Consider the following 14,481-nt stretch of genomic DNA (forward strand, 5'->3'; position numbering starts at 1 on the left):
GCACAGTACCTTACTTGCACAGTAAATTGAAATAAGTATTATGTATATCAGACAGCAATCCAGATCTAGGTCTGACCTAGCAGTTCCTCTCCTGAGTGCCTATATAAATGCATGCCTGTGAGCTCTGAAAGGCAGCAGTGAGCACTGACTTGAAACAAGATCTTAGTCCTCTGCCCAGGAATTAGACCTGAGCAGCCTGGGTGAAAACCAGAAATCCTAACTGCTAATCTACCAGGGACTGGAGGCTAGAAGCAGAATTCCCCTGGCTCTTGCCCATTCAATTCATTGAAAAATGAATTTCTCAAGGAGACAAAAACTGTAAAAACAGGTTCGTAGTTTATTATTAGAGGTACAGTACAACAAGTGGAAGAGCACACAGAGAAGCAATTTAAGACAGAAGCCAAGGCAGAGATACACAGCTGGGGAGAAAGGGTATGCAGTGTCTCCCTTGCCTCAAGGATGGGAAATAAGTGACTTATTGATCTTTTACGCAGCAGGGTTTAGGCCCTCTCTGTCTCTGCCATGCTGTTTGTTGTCTTTAAGTGTCCACAGAAGACAATGCCCAGTTCCTGTTGTTATTTTCATCCCAAAGTGGGAACAGGAGGTTGATTGTAAATATCTAGCCTAGAGACCATCTGCCTCCTTACCCAAGAAATGTAAATAGGAGGCTTGATGTGAATGCCAAGACTGGAACTCATCTACCTCCGCCTCACCTGGGTATACCATGAGACATGATCATAGCAGTATTGTTTGTAATGATCCCAAACTGAAAATGTGTTTGTTTAACAATCAAGTGCATTTATACTTCTTTACATAGACCATAGCCCGCCAGGCTCCTCTGTCCATGAGATTCTCCAGGCAAGAACGCTGGAGCCAGTTGCCATTTCCTTCTCCAAGGGATCTTCCCAACCATGGGATCGAACCTGGGTCTCCTGCTTGGTAGGTGGATTCTTTACCACTGTACCACCTGGGAAGCTCCTTGTAATGACCCCAAACTGAAAATGTGTTAATTTATTAATGCAGAGTGGTTGTACTTCTTTAGATGGAACCTTTACATTTTTCTTTATTTTGGAACAATCTTTTTGATGGATCCTTCTCCATTATCTTTGCTGTTTTCTTCTAGACTTTCAATTGGCTATGTGTTGGAGTTTCTTATTCTCACTTCTATATCTCTATGGCTCATTTTTATTCTTTCCTCCATTTAATTTCTCTTCGTGCGTTTTGGGTAATTTCTTTAGAGCTACCTTCTATTTCACTAAGTTTACCTTCAATCATCTCTGTTCTGCTATTTAATTTGCACACTGACTTGTCAATATTGGAGACTAATTTCTCAGTTCTCAGAGATTTACCTGATTTATTTTAATCCTGTTCTTTTTATTGTGCTGTCCTATTTTTATTATGCTTTCTGTTCCTTCTTTTAGCTTATTAAACATTTTGAGCAGACTTATTTTATTATCTTTCACATTATTTTATTATCTTTAATTATTGGGATGTGAGTTTTCTTTTATGTCTACTGATTCTTTTACTAATGTGATTTGTATTTATTGTGTCCTCATTGCCACAGAGGGGTTTTTTTAATTAATATTTTATATATTTTTCTCCACAGAAGTCCCATCTGACCTAGATTAGGGGGGAAATCCATATAGAACTATTTTGTATTTGCTCTGTCAAGGTCCCAGGAATGTTAATGGTCCCAGAACAGTTCTTGTGTTAATTCTTAGCACATACTTCACACTCCATGCAGACAACAAAATATCAAGGCCTCAAACCAGTGCATATCACAAGCTTGGGGTTTTAATTACTCCAGGATTTTTTTTTTTTTCTTATACCCACAGACCTAGTAAGTTTTTTCATCACTTCTCAGGACCAGTGGGCAGGGTTTTCTTGCCCATTAGTCATAAGCTTTTCATCTGTTAAAGGATACAGCTTTACTCAGGGGGCCTCTTTTGCAGAGCCCCACCCCCCACTGGTCCAAAGGCAAAGTGTTTGATCCCCATATGAACAAGAGAAACGCAGCCCCCAGCACCTAGGAATAACCAGTTCAGTTCAGTGTCTCAGTCATGTCCGACTCTTTGCGACCCCATGAGCTGCAGCACGCAAGGCCTCCCTCCCTGTCCAACACCAACTCCGGAAGCCCACCCAAACTCATGTCCACTGAGTCGGTAATGCCATCCAACCATCTCACCCTCTGTTGTCCCCTTCTCCTCCTGCCCTCAATCTTTCCTAGCATCAGGATCTTTTCAAATGAGTCAGCTCTCCGCATCAGCTGGCCAAAGTACTGGAGTTTCAACTTTAGCATCAGTCCTTCCAAGGAACACCCAGAACTGATCTCCTTTAGGATAGACTGGTTGGATCTCCTTGAAGTCCAAGGGTCTCTCAAGCGTCTTCTCCAACACCACAGTTCAAAAGTATCAATTTTTCTGGGCTCAGCTTTCTTTATAGTCCAACTCTCACATCCATACATGACCACTGGAAAAACCAAAGCCTTGACTAGACGGACCTTTGTTGGCAAAGTAATGTCTGTGCTTTTTAATATGCTATCTAGGTTGGCCATAACTTTCCTTCCCAGGGGTAAGTGTCTTTTAATTTCATGGCTGCAATCACCATCTGCAGGGATTTTGGAGCCCAAAAAATAATAAAGTCTCTCACTGTTTCCACTGTTTCCCCATCTATTTGCCATGACCAGAACACAAATGAGTTGCCACTCTGTCACTTCACTCTTACTATTATGGACTTAGCATTTCTCTTTGTTACAGACAGGCTTGAGCTTGACTGCATAGTCTATAATCTTTAGGTTACATTTCACTCAGCATTTAAAGTCTTTGAAGTATGTGTTGAGATGAGTGAGCAGTCTCTATTACCTTACTCTGTCTTGTTACCTTGTTACCCACTATGATATTTGATATTACTCTGAGCACCCTGACAGGAGAGGAGTTTTTACAATTGCATCTCATCCAGAAGAGGTCATTCAAAATGGGAAGGGTCTGAAATTATCAAAATGAAAAACAATCTAGGGGACTGTGGGTCTCCAGACAATGTTTAAAGATCTGTCATAAGAAAATGGAAATTCACTCAGTTCTCAGTGGCTTTGGAGGTGGCATTAGGTCCAGTGTGTGAAAGTTACCAGAAGACAAAACTTAGATCAATGCAAGAATGAGCAAAGTTCATAGGTGTTAAAATTATCCAGTAAGGATAGTCTGATTTTGAATTTGCTTTTACCATAAATTTAGTCTAGATTTTATTTTTGCTGAAGGACTGAAAACTGTATATTAATATATTAAGAATAGTCTGAGTTTTTTGTTTTTGTTTTATTTTAATGAACTCTGTCAATAAAGATGTTCATACTGGACTTTGCTGGCCATCTGCCAAATACATGGAATATGTGAAGATATTTTGAGCATTTTGTTTTTCAGTCTCTCAAGCGTGTCCATCTCTTCGTGACCCCATGGGCTGCAGCACATCAGGCTTCCCTGTCCTTCACCATCTCCCAGAGCTTGCTCAAACTCATGTCCATTGAGTAAGTGATACAATCCAACCATCTTGCCCTATGTTACCTCCTTCTCCTGTTTTCAATCTTTCCCGGCATCAGGGTCTTTTCCAATAAGTCAGTTCTTCATATCAGGTGGCCAAAGTGTTGGAACTTCAACTTCAGCATTCATCCTTCCCATGACTATTCAGGGTTCCTTTAGAATTGACTGGTTTGATCTTGCAGTCCAAGGGACTCTCAAGAGTCTTCTCCAACACCACAGTTCAAAAGTATCAGTTCTTTGGCACTCAGCCTTCTTTATATTCCAACTCTCACATCCATTGGGCTTCCCTTGCGGCTCAGCTGATAAAGAATCTGCCTGCAATGAGGGAGACCTGGATTCAATCCCTGGGTTGGGAAGATCCCCTGGAGAAGAGAAAGTCTACTCACTCCAGTATTCTGGCCTGGAGAATTCCATGGACTGTATAGTTCATGGGGTCACAAAGAGTCAGACACGACTGAGCAACTTTCACTCACATCCATACGTGACTATTGGAAAAACCATAGCTTTGACTAGGCGGACCTTAGTCAGCAAAGTAATGTCTCTTCTTTTTAATATGCTGTCTAGGTTGGTCATAGCTTTTCTTCCAAGGAGCTTTTAATTTCATGGCTGCAGTCACCACCTGCAGTGATTTTGGAGCCCCTCAAAATAAAGTCTGTTGCTGTTTCCTTGTTTCCCTATTTGCCATGAAGTGATGGGAATGGATGCTATGATCTTTGTTTTCTGAATGTTGAGTTTTAAGCCAGCTTTTTCACTCTCCTCTTTCACCTTCATCAAGAGGCTCTTTAGTTCCTCTTCTATTTCTGCCATAAGGATAGTGTCATCTGCATATCTGAGGTTATTGATATTTCTCCTGGCAATCTTAATTCCAGCTTGTGCTTCATCCAGCCCAGCATTTCACATGATGTACTCTGAATGGAAGTTAAATAAGTAGGGTGACAATATACAGACAGCCTTAAAGTATTTCTTTCCCAATTTGGAATCAGTCCATTGTTCCATGCCCTGTTCTATCTGTTGCTTCTTGACCTGCATACAGGTTTCTCAAGAGGCAGGTAAGGTGGTCGGGTATTCCCATCTCTTTAAGAATTTTCCACAGTTTGTTTTGATCCATACAGTCAAAGGACTTAGCATAGTCAATGAAGAAGAAGCATCTATGGGATTCTCCAGGCAAGAATACTGAAGTGGGTAATCATTTCCTTCTCCAGGAGATCTTCCTGACGTAGGGACTGAACCTGGATCTCTGGCATTGTTGACAGATTCTTTACTGTCTGAGACACTGGGGAACACTTTTGTGAGCATGGAGTCTTGTAATTATAAGGTCCTTTTGTTTTGTGACAAAATTCTAATCCTGTGACCTCAATTTTCATTGTCTGTGATTCAATTAGCCTGGATACCTAAGCTTATATCCTAGACATATTAAGAAGTCATTAGCCACCAGTAAAATTGAACAAAGCTCATAGAGTACCAGAAGATATCTTAAAACATGCTATTGACCAGAGAGCTATTAATATGTCTTTTGTTACCCAAACGTTATTGACTGGAGACATACAAATACGTTTTTAGACAGTGATGCAATTAACATCACCGTAAGAAGTTGTTAGAGCTTAAAATTGAGGGTTCATTAAGAAATTTATGGTTGTCATTATCACTCACATCTTGTTCCATTAAGCTTTTGTTTCACTCTTGTGCATATTATAAACACAAAATTTTTTAAAATGATGCATCGTGAAATTTTGAGTGAAGAAGAATTTTTCAGTGAATATTATGCAGATACTTTTTTTGATCAGTCGAGAGACATATATACTAGTGCCTCAGAAGGTGATAGTTCTTCAAAATATAGTTCTGATTCAGACAATATGAATATTAGACCAATAAAAAGACAATAAAAGAAAAACCTTAGTGATAAATTCTGATGCAGAATGTGAAAATGAAATGGTGCTGGAAAATGCTCCTTGCTTCTATAGAAGAGTGGATTGAAGAAAACATCTCACAAAAATTAGATGATTTTACAGGTATGTCAGGTGAAACTATTGAATGTAATAACCTGCAAAGTGCTTTAGGGAAAGTGACATGTCAACCAAGGTTCAAAGCAATGAGTGAAACGAATTCAGGGAAGTGATATAACAGAATTAATTTTTGGCTGGACAATATAAATATCCATAAATTGCAGACACTAGTTTCTGCAACAATCCACTGGTCAATAATGAGTTAATGGCTGCTTTCTCACAGTTCTCGACTTCGACTTCAAAGGAGCACCTACACTTTTCTAATGGTCCCTCAGTTCAGTTCAGTTCAGTCACTCAGTCGTGTCGACTCTTTGTGACCCAATGGACTGCAGCACGCCAGGCCTCTCTGTCCATCACCAACTCCCAGAGTCTACCCAAACTCATGTCCATCAAGTCAGTGATCCCATCCAACCATCTCATCCTCTGTCATCCCCTTCTCCTGCCCCAGTCCCTCCCAGCATCAGGGTATTTTCCAATGAGTCAACTCTTCGCATGAGGTGGCCAAAGTATTGGAGTTTCAGCTTTAGCATCATTCCTTCCAAGGAACACCCAGGACTGATTTCCTTTAGGATAGACTGGTTGGACCTCCTTGCAGTCCAAGGGACTCTCAAGAGTCTTCTCCAACACCACAGTTCAAAAGCATCAATTCTTCGGTGCTCAGCTTTCTTCACAGTCCAATTCTCACATCCATACATGACCACTGGAAAAACCATAGCCTTGACTAGATGGACCTTTGTTGGCAAAGTAATACCTCTGCTTTTAAATATGCTATCTAGGTTGGTCATAACTTTCCTCCCAAGGAGTAAGTATCTTTTAATTTCATGGCTGCAATCACCATCTGCAGTGATTTTGGAGTGCCCAAAAATAAAGTCTGACACTGTTTCCACTGTTTCCCCATCTATTTCCCATGAAGTGATGGGACCAGATGCCATGATCCCTTGGTGACTCACAATTCACAAAGCAGATGCCTTTGAAAAGTAAGCATGATGTAACAGACACATAGCTACAACTGACATGTGTTATTTCTTTTAACATATGTTGCCAATATCTCTTGAATCTTTCATTATTCTCATTTCCTTCTCCCCTACCCCATCTCTCTACCTCTCCCATCTTTCCCCCTCTTCTCTCTTCCTGGCTGCTGTACATCTTCACCCATACACAGCAGAATCATCTCCTTCCTCCTTCCTTTCCTACTTCTTCTCCCTTCCTCTTTCCCATTCATCATTTCATCCCCACCTTGTATTTCAGCTCCTGAGACAGTTATTCTCCCACATTCCAAATGTAAATGTGCCTGTAATATTCTAGGGATTCAGAGCACTATCCTGGAGAAGGCAATGGCACCCCACTCCAGTACTCTTGCCTGGAAAATCCCATGGATGGAGGAGCCTGGTAGGCTGCAGTCCATGGGGTCGCTAAGAGTCAGAGACGACTGAGCAACTTCACTTTCACTTTTCACTTTCATGCATTGGAGAAGGAAATGGCAACCCACTCCAGTGTTGTTGCGTGGAGAATCCCAGGGACAGGGGAGCCTGGTGGGCTGCCATCTACGGGGTCGCACAGAGTCGGACACGACTTAAGCGACTTAGCAGCAGCAGCAGAGCACTATCCAGGAGCATTTTTTAAAAAGCTTTTTGTGCTTTTCCCATGACTGCTTGGGCCATACCCACTTTGGTCAGTTTCTATTTTATTCACAATGTAGGCTTTAGGGAAGGTGACAAGTCAACCAAGGTTCAAGGCAATGAGTGAAACTAATTTAGGGAAGTGAAGTAGCCTCTTCCTAAAGCTTTAATTGCAAATAGTTCTTGAGCAGTTTCTACACACCATTACTACAGTAAGCATTTTATGGTTTTTTTTTTTTTCTCTTTTGAATCTCACAACAGCCTGATATATTAGTTACTCTTTTTAATCACCTTGCCGTTAGAAGTGCAGAGTAACTTGCTAAAAGTTATGCAGTTTGAGATGGCACAGATGGGATTTGAGCCCAGAGTCAGGTTCTTAACTACTCAAGAATTCAGTCTTGACCAGAGGTGGGGGAAGTGGCGAAGGGTCTTACTCCTGTGTCTTATCCACTGCTATGCTTGAAATGGTTTGGTATATTCAAAGTAAGGCCAGATATCCCTGCATTCAATAATGTGCTTTTCAGCCCACTTTGTGTGATGACACTAAGAGAAATTAGGCAGCAAGATCTGATTAGCTTTCCCTATATCACCTTTGGGCTTCCCTGGAAGCTCAACTCGTAAAGAATTCACCTGCAATGCAGGAGACCTGGGTCCAATCCCTGGGTTTGGAAGATTCCCTGGAGGAGGGCATGGTAACTCACTCCAGTATTCTTGCCTGGAGAATCCTCATTGACAGACGAGCCTGACAGGCTACAGTTCAGTGGGGTCACAAAGAGTCGGACACCACTGGGCCACTAAGCACAGCACATATCACTTTTAAAAACAGAAACACGGAGAACTAAGAAAGTCTAAAAAGAGGAGTTAAAATCCAACTTCTCCATTTTATGGAAAAGTCATTTAACATCTCTGAGTCTCAGGTTCCTCATTTATGAAGTGGATTTTTTATGTGAGTTTATGTTGGAGATTAGATAAAGTGTTTACATTTCTGGCATATAGTAGATACTTGGTATCTTTTAGTTGAATCTTAATCCAATTTCTTCTAGTAACACACTCCCTTCCTCAACATGGGCAGACCCATTCCAGGTAATTCCAATCATCCACCAATTCTAATATTTAATTCAGAAATGCCTCTCACCACCACCTCTCACCCCCTCAATCTCAGTTAACTGGCAGTTGCTTTTCCTGTAGATCCTTGTGTATGTGCCCTTTTTATGGCTCTCATCACACAAACACTGTCTACTTAGCAGGCTCCCAAACTAATCTTGTGAATTCAAGTCTCTGTCAAAACTGCCAAGTGTGAACTTAACACACTTTTCTTTTTGTGTTATAATACTTTATTCTTTTAGAGTGCTTTTAGGTTTAAAGCAAAACTGAGAGAAAAGTACAGCAATTTTTCATAACCTACTACCCCCACATATGCATAGCCATTATTGACATCCCCCATAAGACTGATACATTTCTTACAACTGATGAAACTACACTGACACAACTTTATCCCTCAAAGTCCACAGTTTACCTTGGGGATTACTCCTGTTGTTATACATTCTCTGGATTTGTACAAAGGTATAGAGACATGAATACATCATTATGTTATTGTACAGAGTATTTTCTAAAACTCTTCTGTGCTTCTGCCTATTCCTCCCTCCCCCCACTTCCAACCTCTAATAATCACTGATCTTTTGACTGTCTGCTTAATTTTGCCTTTTCTAGAATGTCACATCGTTGGAATCACACAGCATGTAACCTTTTCAAATTGGCTTCCTTCACTTAGTAATGTGCATTTAAGCCAAGTCTTTTCATGGCTTGATAACCCATTTCTTTTTAGCGCTATATAGTATTCCACCATCTGGATGTACCACAGTTTACATATCCATTCACCTACTGAAGGACATCTTTATTGTTTTCAAGCTGTGACAATTACAAATAAAGTTACTATAATGATCTGTGTGCAGGGTTTTGTGTGGGCATATGTTTTTAACTCCTTTGGGTAAATTCCAAGGAGCACAGCTGCTGGATCATAAGGTAAGAGTATGTCTAATTTTGAAAGGAACTGCCAAACTGTCCTCCAAAGAGGCTATGCCATTTTGCATTCCCACCAGCAATGAACGAGGATATCTACTGTTCCCTACACTTGCCAGCACCTGGTATTATCAGTGTTCCAGATTTTGGCCATTCTACTAGGTATGTAGACATATTTTGTTTTTTCAGTGGTAATATGAAAGGAGTTGCTCGGATGAGTCAATTGCTATCATATGCTTCTCATCCAGCTTCCAAGAATTCAGGAGGCAAATATTTGTTTGCTCTTCCCAGATTTCCTCTAAAACAGTGTTTTGCAAGCCAGAATGAAAAGTTCATTAAAACCTGTGAAATTAATTGAGTCACTACAAGTATTTCTGTTTTAATGAAATAAACTAGACTGGGGGATATATATATATATATATATATATATATATATATATATATATATAACAGAAACTATCCAAGTGAATCAAAAATAGCAAAAGTAAATCTTGTCTTATGAAATAATTGTATGTACTAGGACAAGATGAAAAACTTTTTTTTTTTTAGTGAGAATCTCAGCCAAAGTTTGAAAGTCATCTGCAGAAAAGCCTAGGTGTCAAGAAAAGGAACCATAATGGAGTAATGGAGCTTTCCTGGTGGGTCAGTGGTAAAGAATCGGCTTGCCAATGCAGGTGGTGTGGCTTTGATCCCTGGGTTGGGAAGATCCCCTAGAGAAGGAAATGGCAACCCACACTAGTATTCTTGCCTGGGAAATCCCATGGATAGATCTTATTATATATAAACTACAATTGTTAGTATTTGGCGGGCAGTTTCTACATGCCAGGCTTATATTAAGTTCTTTACATGCACTTTTCATATGGATCCTTACAACAGTCCTACAAATTAGGCTTTGTCTCTGTTGCTTAATTGTCCCATTGCTACCAGTTTGCCACATACCTATACTTTGTTATAAAAGAATAAAATTAAAAAGCATAGAAGTAATGACTGTAAGATCTTTCTAAGATTCTGGATTCTTTATAACTTTCCCATAGGTCCTTGTAGTGAATAAGAATAAACTCATGAAATTAAAAAACTAGAAGGCTCACTGTTCTTGTCTTTTGGAGTACAAAGAAAAGGAGAAATTGCATTAATCTTACCCCTTTGGGTAGCCGGACTTCCTGGGAAAAATGGTCATGGAATATACTAGTACAATAACTACCATATATACTAGTATCATAGCAAACACCTTCTTCCAACAACACAAGAGAAGACTACACATGGACATCACCAGATGGTCAACACCAAAATCAGATTGATTATATTCTTTGCAGCCAAAGATGGAGGAGCTCTATACAGTCAGCAAAAACAAAACTGGGAGCTGACTGTGGCTCAGATCATGAATACCTTATTGCCAAATTCAGACTGAAATTGAAGAAAGTAGGGAAAAGCACTAGACCATTCAGGTATGACCTAAATCAAATCCCTTATGATTATACAGTGGAAGTGAGAAATAGATTTAAGGGACTAGATCTGATAGACAGAGTGCCTGATGAACTATGGATGGAGGTTTGTGACATTGTACAGGAGACCGGGATCAAGACCATCCCCGTGGAAAAGAAATGCAAAAAAGAAAAATGGCTGTCTGAGGAGGCCTTACAAATAGCTGTGAAAAGAAGAGAAGCAAAAAGCAAAGGAGAAAAGGAAAGATATAAGCATTTGAATGCAGAGTTCCAAAGAATGGCAAGAAGAGATAAGAAAGCCTTCCTCAGTGATCAATGCAAAGAAATAGAGGAAAACAACAGAATGGGAAAGACTAGAGATCGCTTCAAGAAAATTAGAGACACCAAGGGAACATTTCATCCAAAGATGGGCTGGATAAAGGACAGAAATGGTATGGACCTAACAGAAGCAGAAGATATTAAGAAGAGGTGGCAAGAATACACAGAAGAACTGTACAAAAAAGATCTTCACAACCAAGATAATCATGTTGGTATGATCACTCATCTAGAGCCAGATATCCTGGAATGTGAAGTCAAGTGGGCCTTAGAAAGCATTACTATGAACAAAGCTAGTGCAGGTGATGGAATTCCAGTTGACCTCTTTCAAGTCCTGAAAGATGATGCTGTTAAAGTGCTGCACTCAATACGCCAGCAAGTTTGGAAAACTCAGCAGTGGCCATAGGACTGGAAAAGGTCACTTTTCATTCCAATCCGAAGGAAAGGCAATGCCAAAGAATGCTCAAACTACCACACAATTGCACTCATCTCACACGCTAGTAAAGTAATGCTCAAAATTCTCCAAGCCAGGCTTCAGCAATACATGAACTACATGAACCATGAACTTCCAGATGTTCAAGCTGGTTTTAGAAAAGGCAAAGAAACCAGAGACCAAATTGCCAATATCTGCTGGATCATCAAAAAAGCAAGAGAGTTCCAGAAAAACATCTATTTCTGCTTTATTGACTATGCCAAAGCCTTTAACTGTATGGATCACAATAAACTGTGGAAAATTCTGAAAGAGATGGGAATACCAGACCACCTGACCTGCCTCTTGAGAAACCTATATGCAGGTCAGGAAACAACAGTTAGAACTGGACATGGAACAACAGACCAGTTCCAAATAGGAAAAGGAGTACATCAAGGCTGTATATTGTCACCCTGCTCATTTAACTTCTATGTGGAGTACATCATGAGAAACGCTGGGCTGGAAGAAGCACAAGCTGGAATCAAGATTGCCGGGAGAAATATCAATAACCTCAGATATGCAGGTGACACCACCCTTATGGCAGAAAGAAAAGAGGAACTCAAAAGCCTCTTATTGAAAGTGAAAGTGGAGAGTGGAAAAGTTGGCTTAAAGCTCAACATTCAGAAAATGAAGATCATGGCATCTGGTCCCATCATTTCATGGGAAATAGATGGGGAAACAGTGGAAACAGTGTCTGATTTTATTTTTCTGGGCTCCAAAATCACTGCAGATGGTGACTGCAGCCATAAAATTAAAAGACACTTACTCCTTGGAAGGAAAGTTATGACCAACCTAGATAGCATATTCAAAAGCAGAGACATTACTTTGCCAACAAAGGTTCGTCTAGTCAAGGCTATGGTTTTTCCAGTGGTCATGTATGGATGTGAGAGTTGGACTGTGAAGAAGGCTGAGCACTGAAGAAATGATGCTTTTGAACTGTGGTGTTGGAGAAGATTCTTGAGAGTCCCTTGGACTGCAAGATCCAACCAGTCCATTCTGAAGGAGATCAGCCCTGGGATTTCTTTGGAAGGAATGATGCTAAAGCTGAAACTCCAATACTTTGGCCACCTCATGCGAAGAGCTGACTCATTGGAAAAGACTCTGATGCTTGGAGGGATTGGGGGCAGGAGGAGAAGGGGACGACAGAGGATGAGATGGCTGGATGGTATCACTGAGTCGATGGACGTGAGTCTGGGTGAACTCCAGGAGTTGGTGATGGACAGGGAGGCCTGGCATGCTGAGATTCATGGGGTCACAAAGAGTCGGACACGACTGAGTGACTGAACTGAACTGAACACCTAAAGCAACTAGAAAAGGAAGAAATGAAGGACCCCAGGGTTAGTAGAAGGAAAGAAATCTTAAAAATTAGGGCAGAAATAAATGAAAAAGAAACAAAAGAGACCATAGCAAACATCAACAAAGCCAAAAGCCGGTTCTTTGAAAGGATAAATAAAATCGACAAACCATCAGCCAGACTCATCAAGAAACAAAGGGAGAAAAATCAAATCAATAAAATTAGAAATGAAAATGGAGAGATCACAACAGACAACACAGAAATACAAAGGATCATAAGAGACTACTATCTGCAATTATATGCCAATAAAATGGACAGTGTGGAAGAAATGGACAAATTCCGAGAAAAGTACAACTTTCCAAAACTGAATAAGGAAAAATAGAAAATCTTAACAGACCCATCACAAGCACAGAATTTGAAACTGTAATCAAAAATCTTCCAGCAAACAAAAGCCCAGGTCCAGATGCTTCACAGCTGAATTCTACCAAAAAATTTAGAGAAGAGCTAACACCTATCCTGCTCAAACTCTTCCAGAAAATTGCAGAGGAAGGTAAACTTCCAAATTCATTCTATGAGGCCACCATCACCCTAATACCAAAACCTGACAAAGATCCTACACAAAAAAAAGAAAACTACAGGCCAATATCATTGATGAACATAGATGCAAAAATCCTTAACAAAATTCTAGCAATCAGAATCCAACAACACATTAAAAAAATCATACACCATGACCAAGTGGGCTTTATCCCAGGGATGCAAGGATTCTTCAATATCCACAAATCAATCAATATAATACACCACATTAACAAATTGAAAAATAAAAGCCATATGATTATCTCAATAGATGCAGAGAAAGCCTTTGACAAAATTCAACATCCATTTATGATAAAAACTCTCCAGAAAGCAGGAATAGAAGGAACATACCTCAACATAATAAAAGCTATATATGACAAACCCACAGCAAACATTATCCTCAATGGTGAAAAATTGAAAGCATTTCCTCTAAAGTTAGGAACAAGACAAGGGTGCCCACTTTCACCATTACTATTCAACATAGTTTTGGAAGTTTTGGCCACAGCAATCAGAGCAGAAAAAGAAATAAAAGGAATCCAAATTGGAAAAGAAGAAGTAAAGTTCTCACTATTTGCAGATGACATGATCCTCTACATAGAAAACCCTAACGACTCCACCAGAAAATTACTAGAACTAATCAATGAATATAGTAAAGTTGCAGGATATAAAATCAACACACAGAAATCCCTTGCATTCCTATACACTAATAATGAGAAAACAGAAAGAGAAATTAAGGAAACAATTCCATTCACCATTGCAACAAAAAGAATAAAATACTTAGGAATATATCTACCTAAAGAAACTAAAGACCTATATATAGAAAACTATAAAACACTGGTGAAAGAAATCAAAGAGGACATTAATAGATGGAGAAATATACCATGTTCATGGATTGGAAGAATCAATATAGTGAAAATGAGTATACTACCCAAAGCAATTTATAGACTCAGTGCAATCCCTATCAAGCTACCAACAGTATTCTTCACAGAGCTAGAACAAATAATTTCACAATTTGTATGGAAATACAAAAAACCTCGAATAGCCAAAGCAATCTTGAGAAAGAAGAATGGAACTGGAGGAATCAACCTGCCTGACTTCAGGCTCTACTACCAAGCCACAGTCATCAAGACAGTATGGCACTGGCACAAAGACAGAAATATAGATCAATGGAACAAAATAGAAAGCCCAGAGATAAATCTACACACATATGGACACCT

The sequence above is a fragment of the Bubalus bubalis genome, chromosome 6, assembly GCF_019923935.1.
Source record: "Bubalus bubalis isolate 160015118507 breed Murrah chromosome 6, NDDB_SH_1, whole genome shotgun sequence".
NCBI classification, from domain to species: Eukaryota; Metazoa; Chordata; class Mammalia; order Artiodactyla; family Bovidae; genus Bubalus; species Bubalus bubalis.